Source organism: Diceros bicornis, chromosome 28, assembly GCF_020826845.1.
Source record: "Diceros bicornis minor isolate mBicDic1 chromosome 28, mDicBic1.mat.cur, whole genome shotgun sequence".
Classification (NCBI taxonomy): Eukaryota; Metazoa; Chordata; class Mammalia; order Perissodactyla; family Rhinocerotidae; genus Diceros; species Diceros bicornis.
The window spans coordinates 11,064,980-11,089,362 of record NC_080767.1 but is presented as its reverse complement, the minus strand read 5'-3'; the positions used below and the strand labels follow the sequence as shown (position 1 = coordinate 11,089,362).

Genomic DNA, 24,383 nt, shown 5'->3' with positions numbered 1-24,383 from the left:
CAAGTGGTACACTGGGAAATAATTTGGTCAGAAATTCTGTGGATGCCAGTGCAAAACCAACTGTCTTTTGTTCCCTACGTATCCCCCACCTGCATCTATGTCCCATTTTGGGAAACAAGTGCAAAGCCAAAGAGCCAAAAGGAAAGGAGCTACAGGAAGTCTGTTTGGCTCACTATGTAATCCATCTGATCACTGTTTGGTACCTTTTTCTTCTCATTTGTCTTTTTCAGATTGTGGGGCATTTGCCTGATAGTAATAACAGTCAGGCATAAAGGCAGGTTTCAAAATTAGGCAGAGAAAGGATAAGGGGGTCTGTTTTGAGCTGTATATTTAGCAGCTCTGTCAAACCTGTCGTTTCTTAAAGATATAATACTAGTCCTCTTAGTATGGGCTGAACAGTGAACAATCACAATTTCAGAAGGGAGGTTAATCACTTGCAATAGGGCAGCAATCATATGTCCATTAGCAATAGGAGTACCCACAGAAGTTAAGAATCCAGAGGATTTCCAAATTGTGCCAACAGCAAGGCAGACTCCAAAAGCATATTTGGAGTCTGTGTAAATAGTGGCAGCTTTTCCTTTTGCTGATGTGCCAGCTGCAGTCAGGGCTGTGAGTCCAGCAGCTTGGGCTGATTTCACAGTGGGCAAAGAGTATGCCTTCAAGTATTTCACGTGGGGAGACTATGGCATAACTAGTTATCATGTTTCCGTGGGAGTTTCACTTGCAGGATCCATCACAAAATAGAAGTCCAGGTTATCTAAAGGGAGGTCCGAAAGATACTCTTGTGTTTTTGAGACCATTTCTATAGTTGCAAGATGATCACGTGGAATGGAGTGGGGCTTTCTATCATCAGAAAGGGGTAGTATCATAGCTGGATTTAAAGTGTTACAATGATGTAGGAGGATGGAAGGGTTAATTAAAAAAGCCTGTTTATAGGTGGTCTGTCACCATGTAGAGAGGTGCTGCATCCTACGAACTTATAAATTAGCAGACAGAATGGGGAACATAGAGGTGAATGGGGGAGCCTAATGTTAGAGTGCTGGCTCTGTCAATCAAGTGGCAGATGTCACAGGGTCTAATTGGCATGAGAAATATGCTATAGGGTGTATCTGAGAGGCAAAAGACTGTCCTAGAATGCCTGCATCAATCTCGTTATTTTCATGGTCGTGTGAATGAAAAGATTTGTCAAAATCAGGTAAGCCAAGAGCCGGGGGTGAGGACAGAGCTAATTTTAAAGCTTCAAAGGAGGTTAATGCTCTGAAGGCCAGGAAACAGTCTCTGGGTTGATTTCTGGGAGAAGAGCATACAGAGGTTTAACGAGGGCTGCAAAATTAGGAATCCATTGGCAGCGGTAGTCAGCTGACCCTAAAAATTTACGTAACTGTTTTTTTCTACTGGGGAGAGGGATGGACAAAATTGACTCAAGGTGTTTTGGGGTGAGCTTTTGAATGCCCTGAGATAGCTCATGTCCTAAATAGGTAAGAGTTAGTTATACCTATTGAAGTTTAGATCTGGAGGTTGTATGGCCTCATTCAGCCAGTGCCTTTAGGAGGATGGAGTCTATGAGAGCTCCCTGCTTAGTTTGCTTACAGAGTAAAAGTTCAGCAACATACTGAACAAGTGTGGAGCCTTGGGTAAAGGCTACAGAATCCAAGTCAGCTTTAAGGACTTGGGAAAATATTGAGGAAGACTAGCAATATCCCCCGAGGTTTGTTAGTCCATGTTCATTGTCTCCCTTTAAATGTAAATGCAGAAAGAAATTGTGAGTCAGGGTGCAATGGGATTGAAAAGGGAGCTGAGCAGAGGTCTATTACTGTGAACCAGACTGCATGAGCAGGAATTGAGATGAGAATGGTAGCTGGATTTGGGACTATGTGGTGCCTAGGGATTACAAAAGAGTTTATGGTTCCTAGGTCTTGTACAAATCGATAGATTTGGTTCCCATCTGAGTCAAACTCACCTTCTTTCTTTACTGGCAAGATTAGAGTGTTACAGGGTGAGGCAGTAAAGACAAGGAAGAACCTGAAATCAACAATCCAAAGAGGCTTATGCACCCCTATGTTCACTGCAGCATTATTCACTATAGCCAAGGCTTGGAGGCAACCCAAGTGTCCCTCAACAGATGATTGGATAAAGAAGATGTGGTATATATATACAATGGAATACTACTCAGCCATAAAAAAGACAAAATCGTCCCATCTGCAACAACATGGATGGACCTGGAGGGTATTATGTTAAGCGAAATAAGCCAGACAGAGAAAGACAAATACTGTATGACTTCACTCATATGTGGAATATAAACTAACACACGGACAGAGAGAACAGTTTGGTGGTTACCAGGGGGAAGAGAGTTGAGGGATGGGCAAAGGGGTGAAGGGGTGCATTTATATGGTGACTGACAAATAATAATGTACAACTGGAATCTCACAATGTTATAAACTATTGTGACATCAATAACAAAAAGCAGAAAAAGTAAGACCACACAAAAAAATTAATACCTTTTTAGATTATGAAGCTAAGACATGTTTTTTGTAGACTTTTCAGAAAACCAGGGATGCCAAAAAAAAAAAATTTCTCCTTTTCAGGTGAATTTAAATCAAGAGGAATTTCTGGTAAAGAAGGTAGGAAATTTGGGGCTTGGTCTGAGGGCAACGAAATAAAAATGCCCTTCTCATTACAATTTATGGTGGCATTAAATTTACACAATAAATCTCTACCATGTAGGTTTGCTGGTGAGCAATTGGAAACTAGAAAGTCAAGACAGGAGTTAAGAGGGCCTAAAGATATTGGAGTGAGCTGAAATCTGGGCAATGAAGCAGGCTGCCCAGAGACTCTGACTGCTTCAATAGAATCAGAGGTGACAGGCAGATAAATCCTCTGAGTGGATGGTAGAGAAAGTTGCACCAGTGTCAATTAAGGAATCCAGTTCCCAATCTTCTATTTTAAGTTTCACGATAGGCTCTGGGGTATGACTGAGGATCATCTGACCCTCTCAGTGAAGGTGGAATTGCTGCTCAGGAGAAAAACCAAACTTCTGGGGCTTAGAAGGACTGCTTTTTAATTTTCCATTTTCTTTAGTGTAGGACAGTTTCTCTTTCAATGTCCTGATTTCTTGCAATATCTGCAACTGTCTGGTGACAAATAGGGAAGGCTTTGAGTGGGCTTTAATTTACTCTCAGAATCATTTTTCTGTCTCCCTAAAGATTCAAGTTGCAAAGCAAGAATTGTAGCTTTTAACTCTTTTTTTCCCCCTGCATTCCTGCTAAATTTTTTCAAAGAATGCGTTGCTGCCTCTGTTGTCACACTTAACAGTTGCTCAGGCCAACTGACCACACTATTCTGATTTTGTTTTTTACTATCAGGGAGCAAATTTCCCACAAGAGCAGATATTGAGATTCCTATGTTCTGGGGCTTCTGGGTCTAATGCAGTGTGCCTTTGGAAAGTTTGTATAAAATGTTCAACAAAAGCTTTTGGATGTTCACCTTCTGCCTTCTTTTTGAATGCTAGTTCAACCTTTGACCCATTTACATTGAGAGGGAAGGTCTCCTGTGTCACTACTCTTAACCCTTGAATGTCAGCCTCTAGCTGAGCCACTTTCTGGTCTATTTGTGGGAGGGCCTGGGAGAGGTTCTGGCCATCTGTTTCCCGCGTGTGTGTGTGTGTGTGTGTGTGTGTGTGTGTGTGTGTGTGTGTGATTTTCTCCAGGGGATCATTTGGCCTGTCTGATAACTACAGGATAATTGTGGTTGGGAAGCACACCCCCTAGCAGCCAGTCCAGGTTCCTGTAAGTGGGGTTGTGAATAGCCACTAACCCTTCTAATATCTCTCTGAATTCTGTAGGCTTCTCTGAGAGTGGAGGTGAGAGGGTTTTGTAAATTAAAAGATTGGCTGCTGTCCAGGGGGCATGAATTCTCTGCGATGTGGGCCCAGGATACATCTGCAGGGGACATTGCGGGAGGTATTTCATAGGAATGTATGAAGTTGTCAGGGCCTGTTTATCGAGCCCTGGAAAGTAGGAGGAGTCATAAGGGACAGCAAAGGGACTTACTACCCTTCTCCTGTGCTCTGCTAAATTCACTTCACAGCTTGCATCATTTACATAAGCCACCTGGATTCTTCTAGCTTGGAGGTCAAACGGCAGTGCCCTCTGTAAGTCTTGTAAAGAGAGGGACGTTAAATTAGGTAGCTGGGAGGTTAAGGGGTTTTCTGGGGGAGTTGGAGAATTTTTAGGAGTTAAGAGAATTGGTCGAGGCGCTGGAGCTGGGTTTTGAACTGGGTTTTGAGGGAAGGTGTTTAGACCAGGGGCCCAGAGGTCCAAAAGACCTTCTGGAGGGCCAAGGCCAAGAAGTTGTGGATGAAGGGGAGTAAAAGAGGGAGGAATAGGGGGATGTACATCAGATTTGGTTTTTAATTGTTGTTCTGATTTCTCCTTTTTTATTTTATCAAGGGAATCTCTAAGGTTAGCTGTTATTAGACATTTTTTGTCCTCCATTCAATTAGACCCTCTCTTTAACATCAGTAAGGCAGCTGCTTATGATGAGAGCTCTTTAATATTTTTCCAAATGTAGAAGTTTTTTTCAATTCAAAAGATCTGTCATCTGGCCATTGACAAATAGGATCTCCCTTAGTATATTTATTCCAATAGTGACTCAATCCAATAAGCCTTTTTATGGAAAGACCCAGAGGTAGGTTTCCAGGCTTAGAGTAAATCTTTACCATGAACGTATCAACCAAGGAAATATTGACTACAATTCAAACAGCAGATATTTATTTGGGCAATTAGAATTGCAAATTCAAGAGACATAGATTTAGGTAGAAACCCAAAATGTGTCCCACTAGGGAGTAAAAGTCAGGGGCTTTTAAAGGCAAAGAAGGGAGGTGGTGTTACAAAGAATTTTAATTGGAGTTGGAGGCAAAGAGCTAGTCTTCACCAAACATTGATTGGCTGTTGATTCTATCTTCAGAAAGTCCACAGTCCTCAGTCTTGGTGACCAGGATGTCTGTTGTCCTTCTGACTTCTCAAACAATTGCTTATAAAACAATTGCGATTTAGGCCCAGTCAAGGGTTCAAAATAGCAAACAATTTCTCGGGAAAGGTGGCTCTGACTCCATTTAAAATGGCTCCTCTATAGTCAATTTTGACATATTCCCCTTCTGATTGAAGTCTTTCTTTGAAAGCATCTCTGGTCAACCACTTGAAAGCATGGCTGATCGACTATTGGAAAGCATTACTAATCAGCCATCAGAGAATTGTTGGCCCCTCATCGCAAGGAAGGCTCATTCCCAATATGTTGTGTCCCACATAGGAGAAAAAGTAATTTCCTTAGGAGTCTTAGCCCACGTTTGAGCAACAGGAGTGCCAGAGCAGAGAAAATCCTTACCGTCAAGTTCCTTTAAGGGCAAACATTGTGGTTCCCCCCAGGTTTCTCAGGTGAAGGCTCATAAGCCCTAGCAATCATTTTAAAGCACTGAGTGACCATTATCTGAGTGGTGTTTTTATAACATTGAGCTATGCAGAAAAGACAAAATTTTACAACAGGGAGAATTCCTACAATAATAAAATGCTAGGTTCATATTGGAGAACAGATCTGACCCAGGAGGCAATTCCTGAGGGTAGCCAGCTAAAGAGGTCAGAGAACTATGTGGTGTCAGTGGTCACAGCATTTCACCATTTGGCCTGTGCTCAGATTTTGTCTAGTTCAGTTTTTATTTCACTAGAGTTATTTACCCAGCTACAACAAGAGGTATTTATCACAGACAAAACTCATCTTGTTCAGCTAGAAGGTAGTCAAGAGCAATTCTATTATCTAATACAACTCATGCAAGGGAATCCAAAGATTGATCTTGGGCAGCTATTGCCTTAGTGGCAGATATAGCAATATTCTTCAGGTTTTAAATGAATTTCTGATCAAATATTAATTCACTGCAGTGCCTACCAAAAGAAAAGCATTTTTCTAAAACTGATAGCTTCACTGGGGTTGATACCACCAGGCATTAAACACCCTTGACTTTGCGTGCAGCTAGTTTCACATTTTAGTCTGTGACGTAGATTCAAAGCTGATGCCCAATGCTGAGTTTCTGATTGATCATATAACGAAATAGGTGAAACCAATAATCCAATTGCATAATAGCCTCTAGTTTGATAGGGATTTAAACAGTGTATTCCCTATAGGTCTTTCTGCCAAGTACAAGGGAAACATACCCTAGGGGAGCACAAATTATCTAGTCATTATAATGAAATCGACTAAACCAAGGATTTGATTTTTAGGCAAGGAGTTCTAGACACTTAGCACAAGGAATTGGGGGGGAGGAGGGATGGCAGAGAGATTGGTAATTAAATGTACTAACTAGATTCATATACAGAACAAGGCTTCTGATGAGAAACACAACAGTCATAAAGATTTCTCCATTTTGTAACAGATTGAGAGATGTAGATAAGAGTATTGTCTTTCCAAGAAAGAGAGGGAGAAAATGAGGTAAGAAGCAACAGTGAGTAAAAGGTATAAAGCCCTGGTCTGGCCATCGGGGAAAAAGCTGACTGCCACAGATGGGCAATTGCTTCTTTTCCTAGTCAATTTGATTTGGAGGCCTCCAGCATTTGTACAGGATCAGATGTCAGGTGGAGACTTCTTTGGCTGTGAGATGTATCTCCAAGGTTAAATGCCTTCTAGTTTCACAGCAGTGTCAGTGGTCAGGAGCACTTGGTAAGGCTCTTTCCAACTGACCTTGAGGGCTATCTTCCTCTGATGACACTTCCAGAATACCCAGTCACCAGGCTCTAGACTGTGACCAACAGGATCTTTTAAATTGGAATCCAAGAAAGCTTTCTTAACCTGTCAATGATAGGCTTGAGTATAAGATATTAGAGACTTACAGAAGCTAGTCATACCAGCATAAGACTAGAATCTAACATCTTCAAAGGTGCAAACATAATTTTTATCTCTATAATTACCCTAATTATTTTCTAGAAGATAATTGCAGTAAAACTAACTTGTTTATATTAAAAACTTGGCCTGATTAAATGAAAATAAAAATACTCACTGAGAGTTTCTGAATTCTGGAAGGATCAGGTAGGAAGAAAAAGGAAATGTTTCATCTTTGTTCAGAAAGGTATAATTTACCAAATTGTTGATAGCTTAAGAGATGAGATTTTTTTAAATCTGGAAAGACAAAACATTAGAGCATCTTCCTCAGTTCATGTAGCCCCATGTAATTAATATTCGTTCTTGATCTTTTGTTAGCAGTTTTATGAAGCCATCAGTCTCTCTGTTAGAGGTCTGTAATTTCTTACCCAGTTCAGTATCATGACCTGAAAGTTTATCAGAAACCTGCATTCTAGAGTAAGTGTCAGAGTCTTTTCCAGGAATCTCTCTGAAGAAGAAACATATTTGCAAAGACATCAGAGTAAAACTGTAACTGTCTGCAAATAACAAAAGACTTAAAATGGCATGGTTAGGGATCTGATTACAATGGAATTGACAAGGAAATTTGCTTATTTCTGTGACACATTTTAAGATAGTGACTAGAATTATGGCATTATACCAGGATATATCAGAATTTTAGGACTTTTATATAATTTTTTAGAACACTTATATTAATAATATTTATACAATATAACCTAAGAAGGTTTATCATCATTTATTTGACAATGCTTCTCATGCAATTTAACATCCCAAATAAGCCTAATTAGTTTAATATCTCCCTTTTTATAGGAAGAGAGAACAAATTCTTTGGGAAGTCCCAGGGATATGCTGGAAATTCTCAGTTACTTTCAGGTCAAAAAGAAAGACTTTATTTAGGATTTGAATTTTGAGAAGTTTGTCAAAAATATCAAAAGGTTTTAAAAGACTTGGTCAAATAGGATCATAGGTCACTATGAAACAATGTTTGGTTATCCATTTAACTAAAGTGACAACAGAAAATGTTAAAGGTAACACAAAGAGTTAAAGAGTTAAAAAAACACTTAGATCTCTTAATAGAGAAACCTGAGCTTTCTGCACATAGGAAATTATTTTGAAAGAACTAAAATCCCTGCCTTTTAGGTAGACTTACTCAAAGGTAAAGAAAAATATTTCATAATCTCTTTATTAAGAGCCAACTAAAAGTCCAAGAAAACTGTCCTTTTAGTAGAGAGAAAACCAAATTCAAATTTGCACCAGGTTTCTTTTGATATTAAAACTGATTTACTTAATTAAATTCATTTCAATCTTAGCCAACTTGACCATGCACAAAACTCTTTTCTCAAGGTTCCTCTTCCACAAAACTTCTATAAATTTCCTTTTATATTCAGAATTTGTCCCATGTCTTCTCCCATTCTTAGCCTTTCCTTAGGACAAAAATTCCTTTCCTCTTTCGCATAACCAGTTTTACTCTAGGACAAATTTACTTTCTTAACAAAACAAAAATATCTCCATTCCTTATGCCTTTTTTGTTTTAAACTGAATACATATATCTTACTTTCCATGTATACAGAGATGTTTCCTTTGTTAATTTTTAGTAGCTTTAATCACATATATTAATTAGAATTCTCAACCCTTAGAAACCTTAATTTTTAGTGAAAACTAAAAAGTAAGCAATTATGGACTTTTACCTTAACATTCTGTGGATTAGTAGACTTATAAATACTTTCTAGAAATATATACTTTCTCATAGAAAATTTCTCAGCATGACACAAAACATGTTTATTAATAAACTCAAATACTTTTAACTTTTTCTGTAATAAGAAGCCCAAATTAGATAAACCTATGTTTAGTAATTAATGTCTAATATTTTATCTTATTTGGAAATTATCTAGATACTCAATACATTTCTATCATTTAACTTAATTTAGCAAAACTCTAAGGTTTCATGTTACCAAAAAGATTTTGAAAGCTGTTTTTAGGTACATATACCATAACACGTAATTATTGTTAAAAAGTTCACCCAAAACCTTTTTATCTTACTTACATCTATTTAGTTTACATAGTCTTAATAATTATGTTTAGATTACCTACAAAAACTTCTTGAGACATTAGACAAAACCAGCCATCAATCTTTTTGTTTTTTTTGCTGCCAACTTTTGTAACAGAGATTACATGGATTTGTTTAACTTTTGGCAAACCCAGGTAGAACAAAAGTTTTATATTTAATACTGAAAACTCTAAAGACATGCCTATTTTAATTAACTCAACAAACTTAAATTAACTTTAATACTGAATACTTTCCTAGATCACAGGATCCTGAAATTCATTTGGGTTAGTTTCTGGATTTTTCTTTTTTAAGAGTATACTCAATTTATATAGCACTTGTTTGTTTTTAAGCCAATTAAATAGAGCTCTCTTTTAAACTAATCTTGATAATAACATCTGGAGGTAGTAAAATGTCACATATTTATAACACATATATAGAAACACACACATAAACACCACAGACAGATGCAACCAAAGATCTTATAGCCTCTGTTTTTAAAAATTTTCCTTAGATTTTTGAGCAAGGGTGCTTCCATATCAGTCTGCATCTCCAAAAGCTTCTTTTATCTTTTATTTCCCTTCAGTCTTAGGAATTGCAGATGGACTAGATAACAGCTCCCAGAGAGGTTACAAGCTTTTTGAGATAAACAGAGGAGGTTAGTTGCTTATCAAGGACCGACATATCCATCCAATTACATTATCCTGAATTTGTTTCTTTCCCACTGGGTATGAAATTTTATTTTAGCTTAGTAGGGAAGAAGCCTAGAAAAATATTTCTATCAGTTTCTGACTATCAGCTTCCAATTTGGCCAAATTTCTGATCGTAAGTTACTAATCCTTTCAAATATCTTGTCAGGTTTCAGCCAGGACAAATAGTAAATATTTCGGGCAGTATTAAACAACTCCATTAATTTTTATTTTTGGTTTTCCTTTGGCTGTGTAAGGGGATAATGTAGCAATTAACAAGAAAATCTATGAGAGTCTCATTAACTCTGGCAGGGTCCCACATAGGGCCCTCCTCCAAAGATAGATACGGGGGTGTTTGTAAAGCTATTAACTTAATGAGCTTCTGTATAGTCTTTTGTTTTAATTACCTCTTATATCTTAAATTTTTGTTAAGCAAAGACCTTTGCTGCATAGTTTTTTGCAATGGAACATTCAATAAGGCTATTTTGGAATTTTGAAGGCTTTGCTTTTAAGTACACTTCTTAAATGATCTTATCTAACTGGAATGTTCCTTCTAAGGGCCAATGTAATTCCCCTTAGGCTGGCGGCAGTTTGGTAGAACCCTAGCCACAAGTGGAGTTTAACCCCCATTTCTGCCCAGCTATATCTGGCTTAAAATGGGGTACAACCCACATTTCTGTCCAACCATATTTTGGGGACCCAACCTGATGGTTACCAAGCCAAGCTCTCAGGACACAAAACAAGCTTAGTAAGATTTGATTTTCTTTGTAAATATTTACGGCTTCTGAGACCATAGTTTTTAAGCAGGTGTGTCAGAAGGTGGCACGTTTGATTCTTTGGAAATTCAATTTGTCTGATCCATGGTTCTCAAATCTAGTGCACAAAAAGACCAGTTTTGGAGTCTCAAAAGAGGCCCAAGTGGCCACTGTAATTTTAGGTCATCTTTAGTATTATCAGTCCACCAGGACAAAAATTTATAAAAGGAAGGACCATAGTTCTTAAATATAAACACAGCCGGAGTTCCTGAGGGAGGTTGTTTATGGTTGTTCTAGGACAACTGTTTCCCATAACTTAGACAGGGTTGTTCTTGGTGGACCAAGGCAGGAGGATATGTGTTTTAGGACGAGTATGTGCTGCTTGTTAGGACCACCACCCAAAGCATCACCAATGGGCCTTTGGTTTCTCTTTTACATGTCTCGGAGATTCCTGAGCACCAAACGGTGTTGGGTTGCTCAAGGTACTAGGGTGACCAAAGCTTTATGTGTACCTTCTGGATGACCTTATGAAGTTCTTTCTGACCCTTGAATGGAGTATGTTCTGTCGGGAGGCTCTGTGAGACCGCTGCACACCATGGACAGAGTCCTGACACTGCCGCTAGGTTTCTAGTCATCTAGAAACAACCCAAAATGGTCAGAAAGCACAGTGTCTCTTATCTTCTTAGTCAGAGGACCCTTATTTGGATAATAAGAGAAATTAAGAGGTCTGCATTGGTTATCAAGAACAACTGAATTTCAAATTGTAAGAGAATGTGGCTACTTCAATAAAGTGAAAACTATAATAACACTCACCAGGAAATGTCCTTAAACCCAAATCCTCTGCCTGTTAAGGCAAGGATGGAATCCTCTCCTCCAAAGGAGTGAGGACAGAACTGGTTAATCTTCGCAAATAAAATCTGATCTGAATCTCAATTGAAAACAGCAGGTTCTGATCCAGGAGAATTTACCACCAGAACTCTGAGGCTCCCTGGTGGAAACACTAAAGAACAAGGGTCTCTTGGAGGTACCTTCCACGTGTCTGCTGCGACATCGGGAGGTCTGTGTCAGTTGCTTTGGATCCTGCTGGCTATGCAAAGAAGTATTGACCGAGAAAAAATTCACTGCAGATTCAAACAGCAGATATTTATTTGGGTAATTAGAATTGCAAATTCAGGAGACATAGATTCAGGTAGAAACCAAAAAGGTGTTCCACCAGGGAGTAAAAATCAGGAGATTTTTAAGGCAAAGAATGGAGGTTGTATTACAAAGAATTATAATTGGAGTTGGAGGCAGAGAGCTAGTCTTGGCTAAATATTGACTGGCTATTGATGCTATCTGCAGAAAGTCCACAATCCTCAGTCTTTGTGATCAGGATGTCCGGCATCCTGCTGATGTCTCAAACAATTGCTTGTAAAACAATTGTCATTTTGGCACAGTCCAAAGATTTTGCCCAGTCCAAGGTTCAAGACAGCAAACAGTTTCTCTCGAAAGGAAGCTCGGACTCCATTTAAAATGGCTCCACTATAGCCAATTTTGACAAATGCAAGAGTTGTCCCTGGAGTGGGCATGAATGATGCTGCCCCCATGATCCAAAAGTTCACTCCCCAAAATAGCCTAGGAAGCAAAGACCTTTGCTGCACAGGCAGTAAGGATGGTGTGGTGAAAACAGTGTCTCTAGTCTCCCATAAGAACATGGGACACCTCTAGTCACACACTTGCTAATCTGTGACACTGGGCAGGCGTTACTGGAATGGGACTTTTTCCAGCACAAACAAGCAACAAATGTTGAGATGACAAAGGCCCTTTATGGACTGGGACTCCTCATGACAAACTCCCCTGAGAGCTGGCACAGTTGGACAAGGAGAGTGCTGCTTGTGACTGCATGTATTGGAATCCCAGTCTATTTGACTGGCCACCAGTTTCACCCCAATAAACGCACCTTCCAGATGGCAGAGACCAGAGTAACTATTTTCACTGGTCACAAAGCCATGCCCATAGGACACAGAACAAGATGGAAGGGAAAAACTAATTCAGTTTCTATGAGTGAGGTTCCTTTGCTGAAGGAACCCACAGTAAAGTTTGTGTGAAGAGATGCTGGTCTGATGAGAACAATGAACTCATTGGTCTGTGAGGCTGGCTCCAATAGCAGGCTATAGAGGGCCTATACCTGCTGTCCTGCCCTATGGCTCTAGGGTTCTAGAACCCTATGGTTCTATGGTTCTAGAAAAACAATACAAAAGACAGAGACAAAGGAAAACAATGACCATCTCTGGGAGGAAAGGATCAATAAAAATCAAGAGTACTCATCCAAATTTACTAGGGTCACTAGGCCCCAAGGAACTAATTCCATATATTTTCTCCTGCTAATCTAAATTTAGAAAGAGGGAAAAAAAGATTTTCACTGGACCCTGCAAACAAAGATCTGGGAGGCTGACACAGTAAGAAAGCCTACCTGTTGCTGGCCATTGTCAGATGTCCCAGCATCTCTCAGTTGCAGTAGTCCCAGGGAGAAAGCGGTTTTCCAGTTGGTGAAGTCTCCAGCTTGGCTCACCAAAACTGCCAAGGTGAGGGAAATTCTCCCTCGCTGGACTAATAATAAAATTGACATAAGACCAGATTAACGGGAGAAAAACCAATTTAATACACGCACATGGGAGATCATAAAAAGTGATGCTTGGAGAGTGAACAAAGGTCGATACAGTTTATATATCGTTTTGCACAAAGAGACAATACATTTGTGAGGATTGACAGGACAAAGAGAATTAGGTTTGGTTGCTTGATTAGTAAGGAATTTAAGCAGAGTTTGGTTTTGGGGTAGTAAATTAGTAAAAAAGTAACAAGGTTTCTTTATACAGGCTTCTTAGCCCTGAATTCCCTAGCTCTGGTGATAAGGATCTCTATCTATCTCCTGGTGTAGGGAGGGTACCTTTCACATGGGAGATTTATTTTCTGCTTTTAGGAGGAGCCGAGAGAGGAGGGTCAAAATGCCCTTTTTGCATCAGCTACTTCTCAAGTAACTTTAATTCAAAATAATCAATATGCCATCATGGGATATTTTGGGGCAGTCTGCCCTGAGCCCCAACAGTTCCCTCCTCTGCAACTTCCCTGGACATTTCACACATTAAAAGCTGAGCTGGAGGCTGTAGAGAGAAAACAGGTTAGAAGCTGGGTGATAAGAGACCTGAAGAGAGAGAAAAGAACGTAGATTAAAATGAGGATGGACAAACAGAAAAGAACAAATCAAAGTTAAACTAAAGTTAGCAACTTTTCAACTAATTTCTTTCTGTAAACTAGTTGGGTACACTGGTCGATACATGTGATACTTAAATAGAAGCTTAATGGATAATGTGTGGAAGGAATACTACACCTTTAGGCTTAATTAGAGCAGGGACTGTTTCTAATTTCCTAGCGATTATTACATGTAGACCCTTGATAAATTCTTGTCAAACTACTAATCAATTTGACTAGGAGTTGGAAATAGGAATTCCATTTCTGACTCTGCCATGTATTTCTGTGTGACCTTAAGTACTCAATTTCTTGAATATTTTTACAAGTGAAATATGGTGTTTTGGGCTATAAAATCACTTGTTTTTAAGATTCTTAGGCAACAATGTCTTACTCACCATCAAATTCTCAGCACTGCTCTCTCTGTAGTCCCGTTCTCACCAGCGTGTATTTATGCCTGTGTCTATCTCATCTCTCTTGGAAAACGCACACACACACACACACACACTCATTAAGAACAAAATGCAACATTAGCAGATACTGTCATCGCCTTGCTCATATACACTTCCCCTAGCGGCATTAGTGTGCAGGCCTGACTCACAACAGCCTGACTTTGGATTTCTCTGCCTGATAGCTTTTTGGGCCTCCAGAGTCAGCTTTACCTTTCAGCCTGGCAGGCTAGAAGTGGTGGGAAATGGGAAATTAATGACCCCTCCCCACACCACTACCAGGAGCAGCCCTCAATCAACCATTTATTGGATACTTCTCATTGCTCTTCTCCACATATGTTTCCAGGAACCCTCAAAATAAACCAGTCATGTGCTGCATAATGACTTTTCAATCAATGATGGACTTCATGTACGACAGTGGTCCCATAAGATTATAATGGAGCTGAAAAATTCTTATTGCCTAGTGACTTTGTAGCCATTGTAATGTCATAGTGTAACACACTACTCATGTGTGTGTGGTGATGCTGGTGTTAACAAACCTACCGCACTGCCAGTCATTTTATAGCACATACAATTATGTACAGTACATTATACTCGGTAATGATAATAAATGACTGCTACTGGTTTATGTATTTACTATACTATACTTTTTATCATTATTTTACAGTGTACTCTTTCTACTTATAAAAAAAAGTTTACTGTAAAACAGCATGCCATGTTCCACAGCAGCAGCCTCATACACCTCTGTTTACCATGTCTCTAGATTGTGTCATTCCTCTTGTGCTTGATTTAATCTCATGCTGTTTTGTTCATCATGGCCCCTAAGGATACAAAATCCACTGCTAATGTTTCTGGTAAGAAGCCATATAGAGTGATTGACCTGGAAACAAAATTAGAAGTGATTAAAGACTACGAGGTGGAAAATCAGTGATGGTTATTGCTCATCAGTTAGACATGCCCCATTCCACCATAGCTACGATCTTGAACCACAAGAACAAAGTGATGGAAGCTGTTAAAGGATCTGCTTCATTGAAGGCAATGAGACTAACAAAAGTTCAAGAAGGGCCTATATCAGACATGGAGAAACTTCTAATGACCTGGATTGAAGACCAGACACAGAAGCGTATCCCTCTCAGCACCCTGATGATCATGGCCAAAGCAACAAATTTATATGAGATGTTAAAAGAAAAGTCTGGACCCAACTATAATGTTGAATTTACTGATAGCTCTAGGTGGTTTAAAAGATTCTAGAATCATTGTTCATTGCATAATGTGAAAGTGAGTGGTGAGTAGGTGAATGCCATTGCAAAGGCAGCTGAAGAATTTTTGGAACTCTAGATAAGCTAGCTGATTGTGGAGGAAAATTACTTGTGAGAGCAAATATTTAATATGGATAAAACCTCCCTATTCTGGAAATGGATGCCTGAAAGTACTTTCTTACATAAGGAGGGCAAGTCAATGCCCGATTTCAAGGCTTTTAAGGACAAGATAACATTCTTGCTTGGGGACAATGTTGCAGGCTGCAAATTGAAACCCTCTGTGATCTGGCACAGTGAGAACCCCAGGCCTTCAAGCATATCAATAAGTACACACTGCCAGTGTAGCACAGGAGCAATGAGAAGTCATGGATGACCCAGCTCCTCTTCCAAGATTCCCTCCTAAATTGCTATGCCAGTGAAATGAAGAAGTACTATTTGAGAATAACATACATTTCAAGATTTTGCTTATTGTTGATAACATTCCTGGACATCCTCCTTTTATTAGTGACCTTCATCCCAATATCAAAGCAATGTTTCTCCCTCCAAACACCACCTCTTTGACTCAACCAATGGATCAAGGAGTTATAGAAGCTTTTAATACATACTACCTAAAGAGGACCTTTGCCCAGGCTGTTGCTGAAACTGTGGAAGAACTGATTACAACATCTATGACTGCATCAAGAGCTTTGCTTGGACTTGGGGTGATGTCACCAAGGAGTGTATGAATGGCATCTGGAAGAAGATACTCAAGAGTTTTGTCCTTGACTTCAAACAATTTGCCAAGGATAAGGAGGTTGCAAACATCAACAAGGCTGTGGTTGAAATGGCAGATAACTGTAACCTGGGCGTGGCTGAGGATGATGTTGAGGTGGTTCCTGAGGAATTGACTAATAAGGAGTTGTTGGAACTGGAACAGGAACGCACAGCTCAAAAAGAGGCAAGAGAAAAGGAACTGTAGGAGAGAGAAAAGAACCCCCAAGAAAATTCACAGCAAAGGATTTAGCAGCACCTTTTGCAGACCTCAGCAAACTCCTTAAAAAGTTTGAAAACATGGACCCCAACACCAGAGAGGAATACTCATGGTGCATTATCGGCTTACAAGCAAATCTATGATGAAAATTAAAAAGAAGAAACCAAGCAAACCACCGCAGAGACATTTCTGAAAAGAGCGACACCCCCTCAAGAAGAGCGGCAGGCAGGTCCTTCAGCAGGTGTTCCAGAAGAGGGCACAGTTATCACAGGCAATGACAGCTCCATGCATGTTATTGCCACTGAAGGCCTTCCAGTGGGACAAGATGTGGAGGTGGAAAACAGTGATATTGATGATTCCGACCCTGTGAGGCCTAGGCTAATGTGTGTGTTTGTGTCTTAGTTTTTAACAAAAAAGTTTATAAAGTAAAAAAAAAATTTAAAAATAGAAAAAAGCATATAGATTAAGAATAAAAGAATATAAAGAAAGAAAATATTTTTGTACAGCTGTACAATGTGTCCGTGTTTTAAGCTAAATGTTATTACAAAAGAGTCAAAAAGTTTAAAAAAATTAAAAGTTTATAAAGTAAAAAACTTATGGTAAGCTAAGGTTAATTTATTACTGATGAAAGGAAAACATTTTTTTATAAATTTAATGTAGCCTAAGTGTGCAGTGTTTATAAAGTCTATAAAGTAGTGTACGGTAACGTCCCAGGCCTTCACATTCACTCGCCACTCACTCACTGAGTGAGCTCCATTCATCCCTGCGAGCTCCATTCAGAGTAAGTGCCCTATACAGGTGTACAATTTTTATTATCTTTTATACCACATTTTTACTGTAGCTTTTCTACATTTAGATATGTTTAAATATACAAATACTTAGCATTGTGTTATAATTGCCTACAGTATTTAGTACAGCAATATGCTGTGCAGCTTTGTAGCCTAGGAGCAATAGGCTAGATCATATAGCCTAGGTGTGTGGTAGGCTATACCAGCTAGGTTTGTGTAAGTACATGCTACAATGCTCGAACAATGATGAAATTGCGTAACAATACATTTCAGAATGTATCCCCATCGTTAAGAGACTCATGATTTTACTTGCTCTTGACTTCTTATCTCAAGGCAGGCTTCTGGAGAAACCCAAAATAGGACACAAAGCAAACTCCTGCCTCACTCTTCCTTCAACCACCACCCTATTTTTCTCCTCCTTCTTGACAATTAAGCTGTCATATTCACTCCTCAATCCTACCAGGGTCTGCCTTCACCGTGTCACCAAGTCTCCCGTCTCTAAAAATATACGAGGATTAACATGTGGTATATCCAATAGCAGTTTCAGAACTTAACTTGCTTGAAATATCAATCAATGATAAATAATCCTTCCTCAACCCCACTGATAGATAATTCTTAAGGATTTGACCTTACACAATTGTGGGAGCTGGTTTAGCAGTCTCCGGAAGGTTGTTGTCTTTGCACGTTGGAGCTTGAAGTCTACAGGGCAGGCAGATGGGAAGAGAAGATGGATGTAGAGGAGAGAAAGGACAGGCTAGAACCCACAAAGCATGAACTCGCAGTTTTTGCTGCCCCCGACCTTGGTAGTATGAGTGTTTGCAGGAAAGTCTGGTACCCTTTCTCAAAAAACTAAATTTACACAAATTTTGATCTATTTGCTTTCAGTATCATCCAATTAAAAGTATTTTCCCATTTCCTTTATGATTAGTACTTTGACCCACAGATTATTTAGGGCAGCCTTTTCAAATGCTTAATAGCCCCTCGTGGCTAGTGCATACCTTACTGGCCAGGTCAGTTTTAAAGAGTCAGTTACCATTTAGAAGATTAAATGTAGGAAACCTTCATTTTAACCATTTCTGGGAATGTTCTTTTTTTTCAAGGTATATCCAATTTTCTTTCTAGTGGCATCGTGTCCTGTTATTTCTGCCTGAATAATTTTCCGTAACATTTTTTTGTAGTACAGTTCTCCTAGTAATGAATTCTACCAGTTTTTGTCTGGAAAACTTTTTTTTTCTCCCTTGTTTCAAAAATCTTTTTGTTTTGAAATAATTAGAGACTCAGGAAGTTACAAAAGTTGTGTACATTCTCCTCCATTTTTTTTTTTTTTTTTTTGAGGAGGACTAGCCCTGAGCTAACATCTGATGCCAATCCTCCCCTTTTTTCTTGAGGAAGATTGGCCCTGGGCTAACATCCGTGCCCATCTTCCTCTACTTTATATGGGATGCCGCCACAGCATGGCTTCACAAGCAGTGCGTCTGTGCGCTCCCAGGATCCGAACCTGCGAACACCGGGCCGCCGCAGTGGAGCGTGCACACTTAACTGCTTGTGCCACTGGGCTGACCCCATTCTCCTCCATTTTTAAGAGAGATTTTTGCTGCATATAAAATTCTGGGTTTATAGATTTTTTCTTTCCTTCAGCAAGGTTTGTCATTCTATTTTCCTCTGGCTTGTACAGTTGCTGATGAGAAGTCTGATAAAGTCCTTTTCTTTGTTCCTCTGTACGTAATGTGGCTTTTTTCTCTAATAACCTTAATTTTTTTTAATCTTTGGTTTTTATCACTTTGAATATGATGTGTCTAGGTTTTTTGCTTGTTTGTTTGTTTTGTTTTAATTTATCCTGCTTGGCGTGCTCTGAGATTCCTGTGTCTGTAATTGATACATTTTATTATTTTTAGAAAATTCTTGGCCTTTATCCCTTCAAATATTTCTTCTGTTCCATTATCTCTCTCTTCTGGATTTCCAAGTACATGTATATTAGGCAATTTGTTTTTGTCCCACAACTTTTGGGTGCTCTGTTCAGTTTTTCCACTCTTTTTTTTTCCTCTTTGTTATGCAATTTGGGTAATTTCTATTGCCCTATCTTCAAGGTCAATGATTTTATCCAAGCTATGTGCAATGGATGAGCTTGTTGGAATCATTCTTCATCTCTGTAGCTGTTTATTATTATTATTATTTCTACTATTATTTGTAGCAGTCTGATTTCATTCTTCCTTTTGGTTTCCATTTATTCTGTTGTTGAAATTCCCTATTTGTTCATGCCTGTTGCCCACCCTTTTCACTAGAGCTTTGTCTTAGCTTTGTCTTTAACAGTTTGAGCTGTTATACAAAACTATCATGGACCAAGCGGCTTAAACAACAGAAATCTATTTCTCGCAGATGGAGGCTGGAAGTCTGAGATCAGGGTGCTGGCATGGTTGAGTTCTGGTGAGGGCCCTCTTTCTTGTTTTCAGAAAGCCTCCTCCTTGCTGTATCCTCACATGGCAGAGAGAGTGAACTCTGGCCTTTTCATCCTCTTATAAGGGCACCAATCCCATCACAGGCGCTCCACCTGCCTCGTATAAATTTAATTACCTCCCAAAGCCCCACTACCAATTACATCACAATACGAATTAGAGCTTCAACATGTGGATTTTGGGGGCACACGCACATTCAGTCTACAGCAAGCTTTAATATATTAATCACAGTTATTTTAAATTCACTGTTCGATAGTTCCATCTGTGTCATCTCCAAGTCTAGTTCTGTTGATTGCTTTGTCTTGCCATTTTTTCTTGCTTTTTTGTGTGTCTCATAATTTTTTTTTTTTTTGGCTAGGTTATGCAGCAACTCTGACATATAGTCCATTTCTTCCTTCATCAGGCCCAGCATGGCCCCAGCTGGGTTATGCTGTGACTCAACCTTGGCTATCGGCCTGGTAGCCAGGATGGGGACAGCTCTTAGGGGCACCTGTTGCCTTATGAGGGAAAGATCTCTATATCACTTCCATCTTTCCCATCTTTCCTGTTAATGTGGGGGAAAAGAGAGAGTGTAGTTCTAGTTCTTAGCGGGAGAAGGGTGGGCCTCTTCAGCAGGCCTAGAATTTCAGAAACTTCTAGGGAGTCAAAATTGTTGGGGGCATCCGCCAGATGTCCCTGTCTCAGGTTCAAGGTTTGGTCCCGACCTTGACATAACAGACCTGGCTTGGTTGGATATTTGTTGGCAGTGAGCTACTTTTATCATCAAATCCTCTGCTTGAACTTCAGCTTTTTCTTTTTTATTGAGATGTAATCAACACACAACATTACATTTGTTATATGTGTACAACACAATGATTTGATACACATATATATTGGGAAATGATTACCACAATAAGTTTAGCCAATATTCATTACCACACATCAGTTATAAATTTTTTTTCTTATGATGAAAACTTTTAAGATCTACTCATCTTAGCAATGTTCAAATATACAATACAATTACTAATTATAGTCACCATGCTGTATGTTACATCCCCAGGACTTATTTATTTTATAGCCGGAAATTTGTATCTTTTACCACCTTCACCCATTTTGCCCACCTCCCACACCCCCACCCCTTGCTTATGGCAACCACCAATCCGTTCTCTGTATCTATGAGTTCTTTTTTTTCTTTTTTTTAGATCCCACATATAAGTGAGTTCATAAGGTATTTGTCTTTCTCTGTCTGAATTATTTCACTTAGCATAATGCCCTCAAGGTCCATTCATGTTGTTGCAAATGATAGAAATTTCCCTCCTTTTTTATGGCTGAATAATATTCCACTGTGTACATGTACTATATTTTCTTAATCCATTCATCTGTTGATTTAAACACTTAGGTTGTTTCCATGTCTTGGCTGTTGTAAATAATGCTACAATGAACATGGGGGTATAGATGTCTTTTTGAGTTAGTGTTTTCATTTTCTTCAGATAAATACCCAGAAGTGGAATTGCTGGATCATAAGATGATTCTCTTTTTAATTTTTTGAGGAACCTCCATACTGTTTTCCATAGTGGCTGCACCAATTTACATTCCCCCCCAACAGCGCGCAAGGGTTCCCTTTTCTCCACATCCTTGCCAATACTTGTTATCTCCTGTCTTTTTGATAATAGCCATTCCAACAGGTGTGAGGTGATATCTCGTGATGGTTTTGATTTGCATTTCCCTGATGGTTAGTGATGTTGAGCACTTTTCACATATCTGATGGCCATCTATACGCCTTCCTTGGGGAAATGTCTATTCAGATCCTCTGCCCATTTTTTAATCAGATTCTTTGTGTTTTTGCTATTGCTATGTCTCATAATTTTTTATTTGATTGTCAGACAGTATATAGAACGGTAAAAACTGATGTAAATATTTATGTCTGGAAATGGAAATTCCTCTTCTGCTGCTGGTCCGTTCCTGGGGCCAATCTAGTGAAGAGCCAGCTCATTTTTTGTTGTTGTTGCTATGGTTACATTCACTATATCACTAACTTCAAAATCTTGTGGTGTTTAGAAGGGAGGTTAGTTTGCGAGAGAGTTTTTCTCAACGTTCACTTTCCACCCTCAGCGTTAGGCCTTCCCTGTGTGCCTGCACGTCAGAAAGTGTCTCTTTCCATGCTTTTGCCCACCCTAAGTGGTAGCATGCTGTTACTTATTACTTCTTGCTCCCTAGCCTGGTCATGGGGAGGCCGCGATGGTTTCCATTGTCCTGGTTGAGACTCAGTCTTTGGCAGGCCCTGTGCCCTTAGGTCTGGAGATGGAGATTTCTCAGTGATCCTGCCCTTTCCCAGTGATAGGAGACCTCTAATTGTTTGGGTCCAGGTTGATTTCCTGTCCTCCAGGAATAGAGTTTTTCTTTTTCATTCATTTTTCCTGTACCCAGTAGCAATGGGTCTTCTCCTATACCTTGGGAGTGACAGAGTTTGCTGTTCTTACTTTAGTAGGGTGACCAACCCCTCTTGGTTTTCCTGGGACTGTCCTGGTTTTAGCACTGAAAGTCTTACATCTTAGGAAATACCTCAGTTCCAGGGAACGACTCAGTTCATCATCCTCTCCTCTAATCGTTTAAACCATTTATTTCTCAGGAAAAAAAGGACTAGGTGGGGCATTGTGCCTTTCTTACAGTGGTGACTGCTACCTTCCTCCAGGCCTGCACAAGTAAGGAAAACTATTTCCAGTCTCTTCTCGGCTCAAATCTTTCTTATAATCAGCTAGTAAGGTCCATGGAAAAGAGCCTGCTATTGGATGCAAACTTCTCTTGTGTCTGCAGCTTCCAGGTATTTTTATGTTTATTCTAGCTCACACTCAGCCTTTAGGAATTCACTGGAAATTTAGCTGAATTCTAATTATCTGCTTGTCTGTAGGCCCCAGCTTCCGTCTGTGCTCTGCTGCAGGTGTGTAAAGTTAGGCACCTGCTCTGCTTTATATAAAGGCCTGCAATGCCTCAGATGCATTCTCTCTGCTCCCATCTCTGCTCTCAGTCTCTGATGTGTTTTCCCTGACCACATGGTCAAGTCCTATAGAAAGAGTTGGCAGTTGGAGAAAGACTTACTCTGAGGCCACAGTTTCTCAGAATTCTAATCTATCAAACCAGCCCACACACATCCATTAAAAATGCATTAAAGCGGCTGGCCCGGTGGCACAAGCGGTTAAGTGCGCGCTCTCCGCTGCGGCGGCCCGGGGTTCGCTGGTTCGGATCCCGGGCGCGCACCGACGCACTGCTTGGCAAGCCATGCTGTGGCGGCGTCCCATATAAAGTGGAGGAAGATGGGCACAGATGTTAGCCCAGGGCCGTCTTCCTCAGCAAAAAAAAAGAGGAGGATTGGCGGATGTTAGCACAGGGCTGATCTCCTCACAAAAAAAAAAAAAAATGCATTAAAATTTCTGTTGATTTCTCATTTTTCTCTATGGGGGTTTCTTTTTTTTTTTTTTTGGTGGGGAAGATTGGCCATGAGCTAACATCCATTGCCAATCTTTCTCTTTTTTTGCTTGAGGAAGAGCGGCCCTGAGCTAACACCTGTGCCCATCTTCCTCTGTTTTGTATGTGAGATGCCGCCACAGCACGGCTTGATGGGTGGTGCGTAGGTCCACACCTGGGATCCGAACCTGCGAACCCCAGGCAGCTGCGGCAGAGAACGCGAATTTAACCGCTATGCCACTGGGCAGGCCCCCGGGGGTTTCTTTTTTGCTGCTTTATCATAACTGCAAGTCACTGCGTAGGAGACAAAATTTCCTCTCTACTATGAGGAGCTTGTCACTCACTGGTTTAATTCGTTTAGATTCTTTGCATTCTTGGCAATCTAACGAATTTATAAAGACAAAAGCACAATTGATTTTGTAGTTTACCCGGATAATTTTGGTTATTAGAATGAGAACGATGGTCAGTTTTGTGGTTTTCTCCACACTAACCAAAAGGAGAAGGATAGTCCTTAATTTTTAAGAAGAAGGTTATAAAAAGCTAAGCAAGGGGCTGGCCCGGTGGCGCAAGCAGTTAAGTGCGCGTGCTCCACTGCGGCGGCCCGGAGTTCACCGGTTCAGATCCCGGGTGCGCACTGCTGCAAAGCTTGGCAAGCCATGCTGTGGCGGCGTCCCATATAAAGTGGAGGAAGATGGGCATGGATGTTAGCCCAGGGCCAGTCTTCCTTGGCAAAAAAAGAGGAGGATTGGCGGATGTTAGCACAGGGCTGATCTCCTCACAAAAAAAAAAAAAAAAGCTAAGCAAGACTTCTGTGTACCTGAAGGGCTTGTCAGCTTCTAGTTTTGCTTAGGACTGGGTAAATCCTAACTATGAAGCTGTGAGTATTTTTTCTATAGGGAGTAATACATGTGTCAACCTCCTTGCTCTCCTCAAGATTTTATTCTCATTCTTTTGAGAAGATCCCTCTATTTATTTTTTATGCTCTATTGGAGGTAAATTTTTAGATGCTAGAAATTCCGCTTGAAGGACTTGGGGAGGGGATTAATAATGGAGTCACCTGTTGCATATATATATATACACACATACATGTACACACATTGAACAAATCCTCCTATTTTCACCCTCCCATCTCACACCTATCCTCCACTGCACCTGAGTTTTCAAGGGTTCTGGGTGGCAGATTGTGATATCCTCCTTGGGTGTGTTGATACCATTCATGCATATTTTGGCTGCTCCTTCCTCAACCCTGGTTCATTTTTATTATAAAACTTATCAACTTACTTTATATCTTCTAGAAATTTGTTGAAAGCTCTCAAGCGTCTTGCAGTCGAAGATTATAGCAGGATATTTGCTAAATAACTGGAGAGTTAGAGCCAGATCCCAAGCATTCCTGGTCCAGTTCACCTT

The 24,383-nt window shown here is 39.9% G+C and overlaps 1 protein-coding gene across 1 annotated transcript in view; it reads left to right on the top strand.

Annotated features, from left to right (window-relative positions):
• The first annotated feature begins 4,088 nt into the window (after positions 1–4,088).
• Positions 4,089–24,383, top strand: part of LOC131393166 (bile acid-CoA:amino acid N-acyltransferase-like) — a 31,591-nt gene continuing 11,296 nt past the window's right edge. Inside the window, exon 1 of the mRNA XM_058523664.1 lies at positions 4,089–4,150. The gene's annotated coding sequence lies outside the window, so the exon portion shown is untranslated. The remainder of the gene's footprint in view (positions 4,151–24,383) is intronic.